The sequence below is a fragment of the Rhopalosiphum maidis genome, chromosome 1, assembly GCF_003676215.2.
Source record: "Rhopalosiphum maidis isolate BTI-1 chromosome 1, ASM367621v3, whole genome shotgun sequence".
NCBI classification, from domain to species: domain Eukaryota; kingdom Metazoa; phylum Arthropoda; class Insecta; order Hemiptera; family Aphididae; genus Rhopalosiphum; species Rhopalosiphum maidis.
The window spans coordinates 46,363,969-46,377,999 of record NC_040877.1 but is presented as its reverse complement, the minus strand read 5'-3'; the positions used below and the strand labels follow the sequence as shown (position 1 = coordinate 46,377,999).

The following is a 14,031-nucleotide window of genomic DNA, read 5'->3' as shown; positions in this document are numbered from 1 at the left end:
ATGAAATAGTCAGCTGTGGTGTTAATGTATAGTGATTTATTATACGGGAAAATGGCAAATCAACAATGTGAATCCAGACGAACTTGAAAACGTGAAACCGGTCGCAGACCGCTGTATGCTATAGCAGCAAATAGCGTTGAATTGCAAATGGTGGCAGGGGGAGAGCCATTCGTCTAAAATTAAAGAATAATTTTGAATTAAATTTGAATTGTCGATCAGTTGTATCGTGTGTACACGAGCTAGGCGGTTTCGCATTGGTTCCGTGTGGGTGTTTTATTTTTAATCAAGTGTATTTTATAGTCTTATCACCAGACGTTTAGATAATTTGAAAAATATTTCAAGCCAGACCTTGTGGTGTTATTGAAGTTTGAGATGCGAAATACAACGATACAACGAGTAGTGTAAGTCCAACGATGAATATTATTATTATTTAATAAAATTTCAGAGCACGTATAGTGGCGTAGGTACTAACATTTGTTTCACGTGAGGGGATAGTAATTATGAAGAATAATTTTATAAGCCACTATAAAATATTAGAAGATAAAATGAATGATCACCGTGAATATAAATACACAATTTATCATTCTAGGCACAAATAAAATAAGCCGCATGTACCAAAAAAATGAAAAATACGTTAAAAATAACAGGTTCTGTAAATAAAATAATATAATGTGATGTATGTCGTAATTTTTAATTTCGTTTGGTATAAATCAATTTCTATGTTGGATATTAATAACTGACCTGATTGAATAATTTGGCTGTGCCTGTTGAATTATTTAACTATGTTTAAATGTATGTATATTATAGTTTTTGTAATCGATCTTGATTGTTTCAGTCATATATATATATATTTATAGTCACGACTATACACAATGACTGTGAAATTAATAGTTCATAATTAAATTAATCATCAATAAATTCTAAAAATTTTATATTGATGCTATCAATTTTTAAATGAAATATTGCATTTCTGAATACCTTACATTTGTGAAATAAATATAAATATTACGTGGCCTTTAAAATATCTATTGGTTGATAAGTAGTATTCCAAGTGTGTCTTTTCATTCGAGGGTTTATTTTGGTTTCAAATGCTGGATATATTTAGGTGTTCATACACTTTAATACAAATAAATATTTGAGTAGTTATAGTGTCAATAATTTCATGGGTTTATACGGATGTTAAGTGAAGTACGGGAAAAACTTAATTTAAAAACTATGTTAGTATTTATTTTTATAAGATATTTCTTAAAATATTATCATGGTATAAATATTGACTATTGCTAATATTTGGCACAACGTAGACCATTCAAATAGTTGTAACGTGTCTACATGAAAATCAGTTAATTAAAAAAAAAAAATAAAACTAATTTTATGTTTATTATTAAGTAATTGTTATACGAAAATCGTTTCTAAATAGAGACAGTATCAGCTTTTATAACTAAGTTTATTTCGTGATAATATAGTTATTGAAGTTTATGAAAGTATGGTAAAATTATAATATAAGTATTTAATTTGTTATGATATTAATTTATATTTACACCATATGACATCAGCTTATTTAACTCAAAATTGAATACCATTTTTCTTACAAATAGTGTTTTTAAATCAAAACAAAATAATTAACATCGTTATTTATCATTTAAACGAGTAATTTCATCCAAATTTGTACTTAAAATGTTTATGAGAAATAATTGCCTTTATAAATTTCTTTAAAGATATAAGAACAATTTATTTGCGATCTTGTATTAAATTTTCAAGAATTTTAACCCAGTGGATAATATGTTACCGACATTTATAAAAAAAAAGAACAAAAAAAATTATTTGAAATTTTCTCCTACCTATACATAGTTTAACAATATTAGAAATATTTATTGTAAATAAATATTATATAATATAATAATAGTAAATAATAATAATAATAAAAATTAAATAATATAATAATAATAATATTATAATTAAATTATAATAATATAATAATATATATAATATATAATATATTATTATATTATATAATATTATTATTTATATTTGAAAATTTAAAGTATCTAGAGTTATTCGTTTTTGAATTATACTAATAAAATACAATTGGATTTCCCGTTTTTCCTAATTGTTTTTATTTTTATTTTTGTTTTTACTTATTATAAAAAAAAAATATTAGACAATTTTTACTTTCAACCCCTCTAAGACCAACTAAATCCAATTATTGCTATTAGACATAAAACCTCATTTCGGAAAGTCCAAACATTTTTATTGTACCAAAAAGTGATGACAATCAGAAAAAAATCATATCATTATAAATTTAATACATTTTATCGCTTCGCTCAAAAAAGGTTTCAGGTTATTTTGAAAAAACATTCAGGCTTCGTCAGATCTTTAAAGGTTTTTATGGGTTACAGTTAACTCAAAAATATTGAATGGAATCCAGACTAAATTTATGGCTACAAAATTATGTTCGAAAAAATAATCGATCTGTTCTTATCGTAGGTATTTATTTTTAGTTTATAATTTAAATACATACTGAAATTCATGGAAATTTCATCTTTTTGATTAATTTTTTGACTAAATATATCACATTAGATATCAATTTTTTTTTTTTTATTTACAATCTGTATATAACAAAAATATAATAAGTAATACATATAATAAACATAAATATGTTTTTTTTTTTTTTTTTTGTTAAAAATTATACAATCTGTAAAAGTTTATTTATGATAAGAAAATGCGTTATAATAAAATAACGAGTTACATGAAAAAAGAATTAACCCAGCAGTTCCGTTTTATACATAACTATGTTAAATACGAAATATAAACCATAGGAATGAGTTGAAAAAGCTTATAAATGGATACAACAATACAATTTGTTATAAATATCATACACGCACTATACATAATATCTTATACAATATTACACGTTAAAATACATAAAGTATACTGTATTAATATATTACAATGTTATATTTATCATTCTTCAGTTAATAAATATTCAAAATGCGAGTTAAACGTTCTCTATATAATATATATTATATATTATAATGTTGTTGACATAAAATTAAAATTAATAATGATCGTAATTAGTTAATAATATTGTGAAATGCAGTAGTGTTTATTTAAAAAAATATATATATTTTAATTACATAAATATAAGAAATGCTAATAATTTGTCATATTTATAATATTTATTGAATATGTCAGATAATTTTGATGCACTATAGCTGTATATAAAGTATATCAGTCATCACTTTCGACACGAAATTAAAAAAAAAAAAACCCGGTATCTATATATTGTGGTTATAAGTTATAAGCAATTTTACGACCGACAAAGTGTTTCAAGGTATTGCGCACAATTTAAAGTTTTATAAATGGTTTAATATATCTAACCTACCTATATATGAATATGATAAATAATGTTTTATATTATACATTACATACTTTGCACCTATTTTTTATTTATTTATTAATAATTATAGTTTGGACTCCGAGTAGATTTTTTGTAATTATACAAAAAAAGTAAAACTATACGACAACATGATCATCTTAATATTAAATAAGAACCGTTTATAATATTAAATCAGTGATTTTAACCTGATTAAGTTATCAAAAAAAAAAAATAAGAATTATTTCTAAAGTTTTAAAAGTTAAAAATTAACATTATATTGATCGGTATGAATAGAAAATAATTTTGACGGTATTTTGGTAGGTACATATAAAAAATGTTTGTGACACACTTATAAACGAGCATTATTAGTTTGAGGAACGTTTAAGGGGTATTGGGCTAAGAAATTCAGGACATATAATAATTAAAGGTTTTATTTTCATTTTTTTTTTTTTTTTTGTTTGTTTTACGTCGAAATCTACTTGTACCTTAATATAGTGGTATCAAAATAATATATGAGTGGAAATGTCACATATTTCCAATTTCTGTTCGTCAAAAACGATTGCATTTATTTGACACGTGTTAAAATTATTTGAATGACGGGACATCTATTAATTGCGATGCATACATAATAATGCAATGAAAACTGGTTATTACATATTATTGTTAATCATAACTAAACTAAATATTCAACATATAGAAAACAGATAATAATATTCACGGATATTGAAATAAGTAAAATAAAAAAAAAAAAAAACAGAATTCCTAATCATGGTGATATTCACTGCTGTAGTGCTGTAATATTTAAAATATGAGCTAACGTTTGAGTGATAGACGATAGTGTTATAAAGGCTGGATTGTACAATTACTCAATTAATCAACGAATCGTACAATAATTATTAATGTAAAAATTCTTAATGTTAAAGCTTCACTGTTGTAGTCCAACTTTGGAAGGAATAAACGTGGTTTTATTCCGTAGGTAACTACTCGTATACTTCAGTTTGTACTTATAGTTATATATTAGTAGGTACTCTGCAGTATGTTTATATCGTACCCTATACTTAAGTTATAAGAAAACAGAATCTAAATCAATTTAATGTGGAATAAGTTGCCATAAAATGAAAAACATATTCTCGTACGACTGTTATTATATTAATAAGCAGTGTTTCATCACTTGCGAATTTGACGGTTTTATACACTGCAACAACTAAAACAAACTAAATAAGTATATAACCACAAACACGTTAAGAGAACAAAGTATTCATATTTCAGATATTTCTCTCGCACACGAGTAACATACCTAACTAAATAAATTATAAGACAATGAGAATATTGCTGTTTTGTTTTAGTTAATATCAGAATAAATTTCACGATACCTATATAGTATATACCTAAATGTATAAATGATAACTGTTAATGGTATTCTATATTGTGCTTATTCGTTTAAATATATTTTATATATATATATATATATATATATATATATATATATATATATAATTATTACAAGTTACGAATATATTTTTCCTTAAAAATGAATAATTTTACTATACATTTTTAACTGGCTTTAAATGTTTGAACAAATGCATACATTGATACGTAATATACCAGTGGAGTGTTTCATGAATTATAAATAAATACAACCATAAATAACTCGATTTAACTCTTATTAGTTATTAATATTCATATACTATTGCTTATAATGAAAATATAAATGAAAACATTACATATTTTGATTCTTAAAGACCCAACTGCATATGTGCATACTGCATAGGTTATAAATTACAATAAATCAGAATATTTAATTGATTGTTTGAAGTCAACGCATGTATAATATATTTATACACACACACTTATATATATATAGATTATATACATAATTATTTATAATAGTTAGAAATAATAATCGTATGTAAATAGATCAGTCCTTGAAACAATAAACTCAATTTTATAAAAATAGGTAGTCAATAAGTTAGCATCTTTAAATTTTAATATATTATGATAAAGTATTATGGGATAAGAGATAAAATTGTAGAACTATTTAAACGAAAAATAATCCGTTGAAAAATTTTGAAAATTGTTGAAAACTTTTAAATATAATTATCAATTTATAATATTTATTGATTTGTTTTTTTTAAATGTTAACACTGCATGTCTTGTAGCTGATGATTGAGAAATATAATAACGAAATGTATAAATGTTTTCATATTCAATTAATTGAGTATACTCGTAAATATATAATATTAGATTATAATAATTATGTTTAGTAGAAATTATATTCTAATTAAATTTTAAGCTTTTATCTTATTTAATTTTAAATATATTTTTTACATAATTTAAAGTCGTTATAAAACAAAATATTTGAAACACAATTATTTTAAATTGATTTACTTTTTTGAATAACAACGATGGTTTTTAATATTATTTTCCAAATCAGAATTAAGAAATATTAAATAAAATATTTTATACATAATTTTTATACATATTTTATGTTTTATAGAAATATTTTGATATATCTTAAAATGAAAAAAAGAAGGTAACCATTCTGTTGTATAGTAGGTATATTCGTACTCTATGGTATCGAGTGTACTCCATTATTAAGTATGTCTACGTAATATATTATGTGTTAAATTTGAATTCAATGATAAATCATCGGTTACAAAAAAATGATTCTGAGCAAAGACGGTCTCTTTTTATTCTAAATAGCTATAATAAAAACGTATGAGTAACCTTGTATTAAATTTTTAAAGTTTTTGATCGATTTTTTTTTTGAAATATTTCGAAAAAAACTAAAATGTCTATAAATAGCTCAAAAAAATATTTCTTTTATAAATGGCGTACACACTGTACATTTATATAAAAATAAACAAAAACCAACATAAATGTAAAATTAATACATTTTTCAATTCACTCAGAATTTAAAATGATATTTTTTTTATGTATAATTATATCAAACATTTTAAATTATTTAACACTTTAAGTAATGATGGATGAAATTGTATGATCGTTTTTAGTAGATAAATATTTTTGCTCGGATTTGCAGGAGATAAAATTACAATTTTTCTTCTGAACAATAACATACATTATCCGTATTTTTTTTTTTTTCATTGGAAATATGTTTCAACATTTAATATGTTATAAAAAACTAAATTATATAATATGACTATTATACTTGGTCAGCTACTGGTTTAGAACATTTTACTGTCATCAATCAATTTAATATACTTATAATTACTTTACAACATTATACATAAGATAACCTGTTGTATTTGATTTAATTGCTAAACATTTTAAATTCATTAGTGTTTTTAAAATGCATTACAGCCCAATTTACTCAAGGCTGTGAATAATACAGGATAATTACCATCGGTTATACATGATTAATAATTATTTAATTCTATAAACATAATTTAACGTAATTTTTTTAAATATTTCAGTTTTAAGCACCGAGGCACGTAGTTTTTATTTTATAGTTACAACGATTTTTAACACTTGACAATATAAATTAAATTTGCACATGCATCAATACACATAAATGTTATATTAATTAGATTACTTACCTATTAGGACTTATTAAGTCCACGATGTAAAGATTTCTAGCATGACTTTACTGGAGCACTAATTATTAATTATATTTTTTAAAGTTTTTCATCTAATTTTAACCATTTTATTACCTTTCTATTTTATTCTAAACATGTATTAAATTATTTATTTTAATACATTTACACTCCCTTTTTATCATTTAAAATATATAATTTACTAATTATAAATTTATTTTAATATATTTAACTACATTTATTCAACTTCTGACTCTTATAATTTGTAAATATAATTTATATCATAATATCCTATGGGCTATTGTGTGATAAACCTTTTTTTCAGATGAAAGATCCATTTTTACTGGAAATTGTAAAGCAGATGTTTTTTTCTATGTATATTAAAATTCGAACAATTAGCTTTTAACTTATATAAACTCAATAAGATTTTTGAACAGTATATAGGTACTTTACCATATTGAGTATATATTGTGATGCTTGATAATAAGCTTAAATATTATTAGAACTATAATTGATCATGTCCAATAAGTTATAAGTACTATATTAAATATTTTAAAAGTTTATTTTTTATATTTTATACAAGGTATTAATCATTACCATCAAAACTAATACACCATTAAGTAATACTAATATGGGATATCTAGTTTAGAAAACATTGATTCGAATTTTAATTTATATATTACGGTCAAAGTGTATAATCGGGCGTTGTAGCACAATGCCCGGACAATGTGGACAATTATACACTTTGCCCGGGCATTGTACAGAATGACCAGAGCACAGTGGGCAATTAAAATTTATTTTTTAATTAAAAATGTATAAAACAATTTTTGTTATCTTAATAACTTACAATAATTTACTTTATGAATATTACCAAATTTTTTTATTTATTTTTGCAACTTAAGCTATCATGCCATTTAGAAAAACATAGTTTACTTGCCGCCCTACACTTACATTTATTTGTCTTGCATTGATGATTACAGTTACACCCATAGGCGCAATTTGAGTTTTAAAGTTTCAAATTACGCTTATGCTTATATCCTTGACCGCTAAGATTTGAAAATTTTCTAGCCGCTTCTCTTAATGATATCCGAGATGTTATTGGTATTACTATACATCATGCAGACGCGGAATCGCGTTAAACTTACATTTCCCACAAACAATTAAGCACTGTACACAATGTCCAGCTATTGTATAACGATGACTAGGCATGTATCCAAATTAAAAGCAGATTCAGCTTTGCCCAAATATGACGAGCATTGTGCACAATGCCCGGGCACTGTATTTACAATGCCCGAATTATACATTTTGACCGTGATATATATATATAACATTCAAAAATAATTATGTACTCAAAAAGATATAGTACAATTGGGCAATTTAAATATAAATAAAAAACCATCTGCCTTACGATTTCCAGTAAAAATTAATAACTTTCATTTCAAAAAAAAAATTGGTTTTTATAATATATCTCTAAAGTTGTATACTCTTTAAATGCTATACAAAACATAAGTAGTTTTTGAAAATCATACTTTTTTGGTATTTGTTTAAAAATATTTCGAATATCAGATTTAGTGGAAATGCTTAATTGATGTGTAAAAATAGGATGAGAGTGCTTGGTAAATCATTCTGTATATATATTACATAATTTAATCGATTTTAAGTAAAGTTATACTGTATATATCTTGTCGTGAAGTCGTTTATGGTTTTTGGATTCTAAATCAAAAATGTCAAAAAATATGACAAATGTGGCTAATAATTGAATTTTACGTTTGACATCTGAATTTATGATATTTAAAAAAAATAACTATTTGCATTTGTGAATCCTTATTTGTACATTGTTATCTCTGTGACTACTATGATGTTTATGATTTGTCCATCATTAATTACGAGTAAGTGTTACGTAGTATTTTTTTAGTTTTTGATAAATTTAATAAGTTAGGATATAGGTACCACACTTGTAAATACGTGCGTTGTTGTTTTTTGTGGCGGATATTAATATTAATTCCATAGAACTTTATCTCAATTACAAGATTACACATTTCAATTAATATTTTTTATAATAATTAGATGAATATCTCGCCTATAATGCATTTACAAAGCTTCACTAAATATCATTTATTCACTTTAGAGTTCTGGAAATGTTGTATAATCAAGCTTGTCATTATTTTTCTCTTAATTTTAGCTCAATACAAATAAAATAGGTATTATTACTTTAATAATATTTTTAAAATATACCTTATATATAAATATAAAATTATAATTTATTCTAAAATATATACTCAAGTATGACCAAAAAATCAAGTTAACATCGATATTAAATAGGATCTCCCTTCCTGATGTATCAAAATATGTTTATAAAACATTAAAATGATTAAGTAGGTTAAAAATATCGTGACTAGTTTATCGCAGATTAAACCCTGAAAGGTAAAAAAGGCAGCCGCAAAATGTATTTATTTTTTTTAAATCATGATATCTCTGTCAGAAATTTCGTGTTCTTCAGACAACTATATTTTTTTTGTGCACATTCTAATACATTGTAAAATACTTAGTTAGCGCAAAAAATAAACGATAGATCAAGAAAAAAATATTCTAATCGACACAAAACTGGTTTTATTTTTTATAAATAGTTCCTACCTATAAGTAAATATATTTAGAAAAAAATATTTCCTGTGGCCTTAAAATTATAAAAAATGCCTATAATTTAAATTCTAAAGATTTTTTAGTATCATCTCTTCCATTATTATAATTATCATGTACTTATGACTATCTTAACATATGATATGCATATTAAATTGTAAATGAACTTTAAAAAAGATTAGAGCGTTAGACTAGCGTGAGTATGATAATTTATACATTCTTGTCTTAATGATTATCGAACTTCAAATTTTATCATACTTACGCAGACACGAGTAACTTATAAACCTTTAATATAATAATATGCAAATGGCAAACATGTTAACTCTTAAATGTTTTTGGTTTTCATTAAATAAAATCTACCAAAACAAACTAATATATTCAAGGATTTAATATTATCCGTACAAGAGGACTAAAAGTAGATGCTTACGAAGACTAGTTTTTTAATTCACAGTGTATCGTGTAAAACCTTACTGTAGATAGAATATATATTACGTCGTTAAGTATAGGTCATGAGCGTACTTAAATTTGTGGGACCTATGCAATATTTAAATAAAAGTACACTGTATTGGGTCTATATCAGTCAAGTGCGATGTACCGAAAATCCGCTACGGCGATTACATTTTAAAATTGTCTACTTTAATTTAAGCGTGTAATATTTTATGTTACAAAATACTTAAAACAACTAATTTTCAGTTACATTTATCTATATATCATAATTATGTGATAAAATGTATAATTGCTTAACACAATTTTGCTCGAAATCTGATGATATTTTTAGATTATTTTACTAAAAAAAAAAAACTTAAGTCCATAAAACACCACAATAATGGCGTTTGGCGTTGTTCAAAAAATAAAATATAGATAGTTATAAAGTACACACATCATCAATAAACAGTGCAATACGAAAATATCCGATGTCTATCAACAGAAAAGTACTACACTACACATCATCTACGACGGAACTCGATGAGATTATTTTTTTTCCTACACGATTTCAGAATTGGTTGCAAATAATAAATATCAAACACCTACAACTCAGACTAAATCAATTTCCACAATTTCCTATTCCTTTCAATGGCAGTAAATTATCATCAAACGCCGTAATGGTTCCGCGCTCTTAATGTATATACACAATCAGCTGCATTATTGCGTATTGAACAATAGGCACTCGTGTTCTCGACTTTTGATTTAACGTATACAGTATAAGTAAGTACATACATGTTACGTATACAGAAATTATGGAAAGCGATGGTTCTAATCGCCGATTTGCGATTATCCGTTGGTACAGAATTCTCAGTACCTACGCCTCCGACGGCTATAAAGTCACAAATGATAATGATAATATTAATAATTTCAGGTTATTGTTACTTTTTTTTATTATTAATAATAATACAGTATAAAGTAAAAAATAAATAAATACAAATAACGTAAGTAATAAGTACTTACATTTTGTATTGCGTAAAAATATACATGTTCAAACATAAAAATATCGATTAAACACATATTAATATTACGATTTAGTGTTGATTCTCATCGGGTAGAATTTAATGTATTTTAAATTTCAAAAAATATCAAACAATAGGGAACCAAATCTAAATTCCTATTTATGTCATCTAAGTTGATATTTTACGTTTTTTAGTGGTTATGAGGTTACAGGGTTACAGCCTGTACGTTCCTTGAAAACTCGAATCTGGATATAAAAACAAATACACGTGATATTGTATTTATGTATAACCGGAACTACACTACAAAAGCAATGCAATGTGAAGACGATTATGTTTGTCTCGTATATATAGATACGTTGCTTATAATACATCCAGAGTGTTAAACCGTGTTGTGTTGATATTTAATTCTGTATGCACACCTGGCTCGAAACTTTAAAACTTACGTATCACTTTTTGAATAAACTTAATGAAAACGAATGATAGTTCAACTTTTAAAATATTTAAGAATAAATAACTGTACATCAAGATAAAAAATATAATACGAAAGGATGTGACGGAGGCTCCGGCAACGTGGTGTGGGAGATGGATACGAATAATAAGTTGAACTGAAACGAAGAACAAATGAGGACTTCTTAAACGCAACAGATGAAAACCAAATATTAATGGAAACTTTAAATAAAAGGAAATGGCCATTGTTCACGTACACATTGAGATATGGTGACGAATTACATAACTTAATAACTGGCGGTGAATGGAACATGATTAAGAGGAACACCCTGAACAAGATAATTTAGGAAAATAATAAAGGACGCGGGAGTTACTTCCTATACAACGAGCTCCAAGGATATTATGCCAAACAGCGGAGAAATATTTTAACGGAGAAATCGTGTGTTATAAATCAATCTTCCGGTTAAAAAAAAAATTTAATTGACTACATCGCTGGTTATATCTTAATTTATTGTTTAGAAACGCGAAACCAACATTTTAGTATTTTTATTTATTTATATATAATAATTTATATTTTTATTGTAGACCTCTCTAAACGTCTATCTGGTAATAACTTTACAAAATCATATTTCAAAAATATTAAATTGAAAAAAAAAAAAAGCTTTTACTGGAGATAAACACGACAAGACAGTCTATAATATGTATCGTGTTATATATTATTATTATACTCTCTCTGATGCACTGGGAACGGTCGTACATATACAAATCAACTCGTGTAACAAATCGTATTGCGCGAGTAGGTATGTGCGGGAACATATTATAATAATATATTATATGGCATTAACGAATTAAATGAAAGGGTCGGAAACACAGTGCTTCTTATGGACTTTTAGGGGTAAGTTATCGTACACGATTTATACAGTATTAGCTGTACCTACATTATATGCGTACACCGATGAACATCCGAACACGAACAATTTTTTTATCGTGAGTTGCGACTATTTAGTGTATGAGTACAAACTGCGTTTTCTGTTTTACATTATTATGTTATATTTTATCATTAGCGGAAAATGAACCACAATAATAAGCATATTTGATAAATGTTAGATATTTAATTTTTATAAATAAAAAAATTATTGTCCAATCTGACATACACATAATATATTGTTTCATTTAAAATTGATAATTAATCTCGTTATATATTTTTTCCTTTTTCGTATACTCAAAATATATAAACAGTATATTTATAGAAATTAACCAATAAACAGTATGATATTATAATTTGAAATAATTTTAATTTTATTATAGGTATAAGAGATTATATTTTTCATAGAAATTATAACGAAAAAAGTAACAGCCTGATCACAAAAGTTAACAAATTGTAGAAATTTCTTAATTCGTCGGTGTACTTCTTATATTATGTAATAATAATCAATATAATAATCATATATTTTCTTCTTGAAAATACTACACTTTTAAAACATAATACATTCAAGTTTATATATTTATTTGAAATAATAACAATACAAACATATATAACTTAAAAAGTAAATTTTAAAATAATCTTTAATAATAATTTAATTAAAAAAAAATAAATTAGAAAAAATAAGAAATTTTATTTCAAATCCAAGTCGACTTTTATCGAAATGTTGATAATATTTTTGGTAAACTGATAAACGCTCACTTAAAATAATTTTTTATTTCTTTAAAATTACCCGTGAATGATTAATCCGTTATAAAGTATTATGCCATATTAATTATTAACGTAATGAATTCATTTGACAAAAAAAATATATCGCCTTTAGGCAATACTATCTGTTATAATTATAAGTGTACACTAATAACATAAACTACTGTGGATATAATATTTAAAACTGGTTTCACGCGCATAACTATGTCTGTATATATTGTAATATTTTATTATTAGGAATTAAAAACTAGTTATCAGAATTATGTGAACTGATTAAACTTAATCTTAATATCTAAATATATATGGACAAAATTAAATTTATTAAAAAATAAAAACCGCCAGATTATATTTAAAGAAGATAATTGATGACATAATAATAACCTTAACCTTGGAAATATAATGATATAATATTATTATAATTTTTAAAGTAAAACCCTACTGCGATAATGGTTTCATAACTGAAACCAAATAATGAAAGTATATAAGAATACGGTTGTATGTATGGAATATACATCAATACATATTATTAACTTATTTACCATACAAATTATTATATAAGTTATATGACAATTAAAAAAAAAAAAATGTTTATAAATAATAATTAATACATTTCTAATTAAATAATATTTTAATCTGAATTTCAATTTAGATACCCATTGTTTATTAAGCTCATTCAATTATTTAGTATTTATGCTTGTTAACTATTTTACTAAAATATACCAAAATGGCAAAATATATTTTTAAGTAATAATTTTTGATTTAATTGAATTGATTTTAATGACCGAGTCCAAATCATGGCCACTGTAGTTTGGTTACTTTTTCATTTGCATGTGTTTTTATAAGATATTATATTATACAATATTTGTACTTATACAAAAAATA

The 14,031-nt window shown here is 24.3% G+C and overlaps 1 protein-coding gene across 1 annotated transcript in view; it reads left to right on the top strand.

Moving 5' to 3' along the window:
* Positions 1 to 231: 231 nt before the first annotated feature.
* The window catches only part of LOC113548872 (diuretic hormone receptor-like), a 49,494-nt gene continuing 35,694 nt past the window's right edge, over positions 232 to 14,031 (top strand). Inside the window, exon 1 of the mRNA XM_026949959.1 lies at positions 232 to 401. The gene's annotated coding sequence lies outside the window, so the exon portion shown is untranslated. The remainder of the gene's footprint in view (positions 402 to 14,031) is intronic.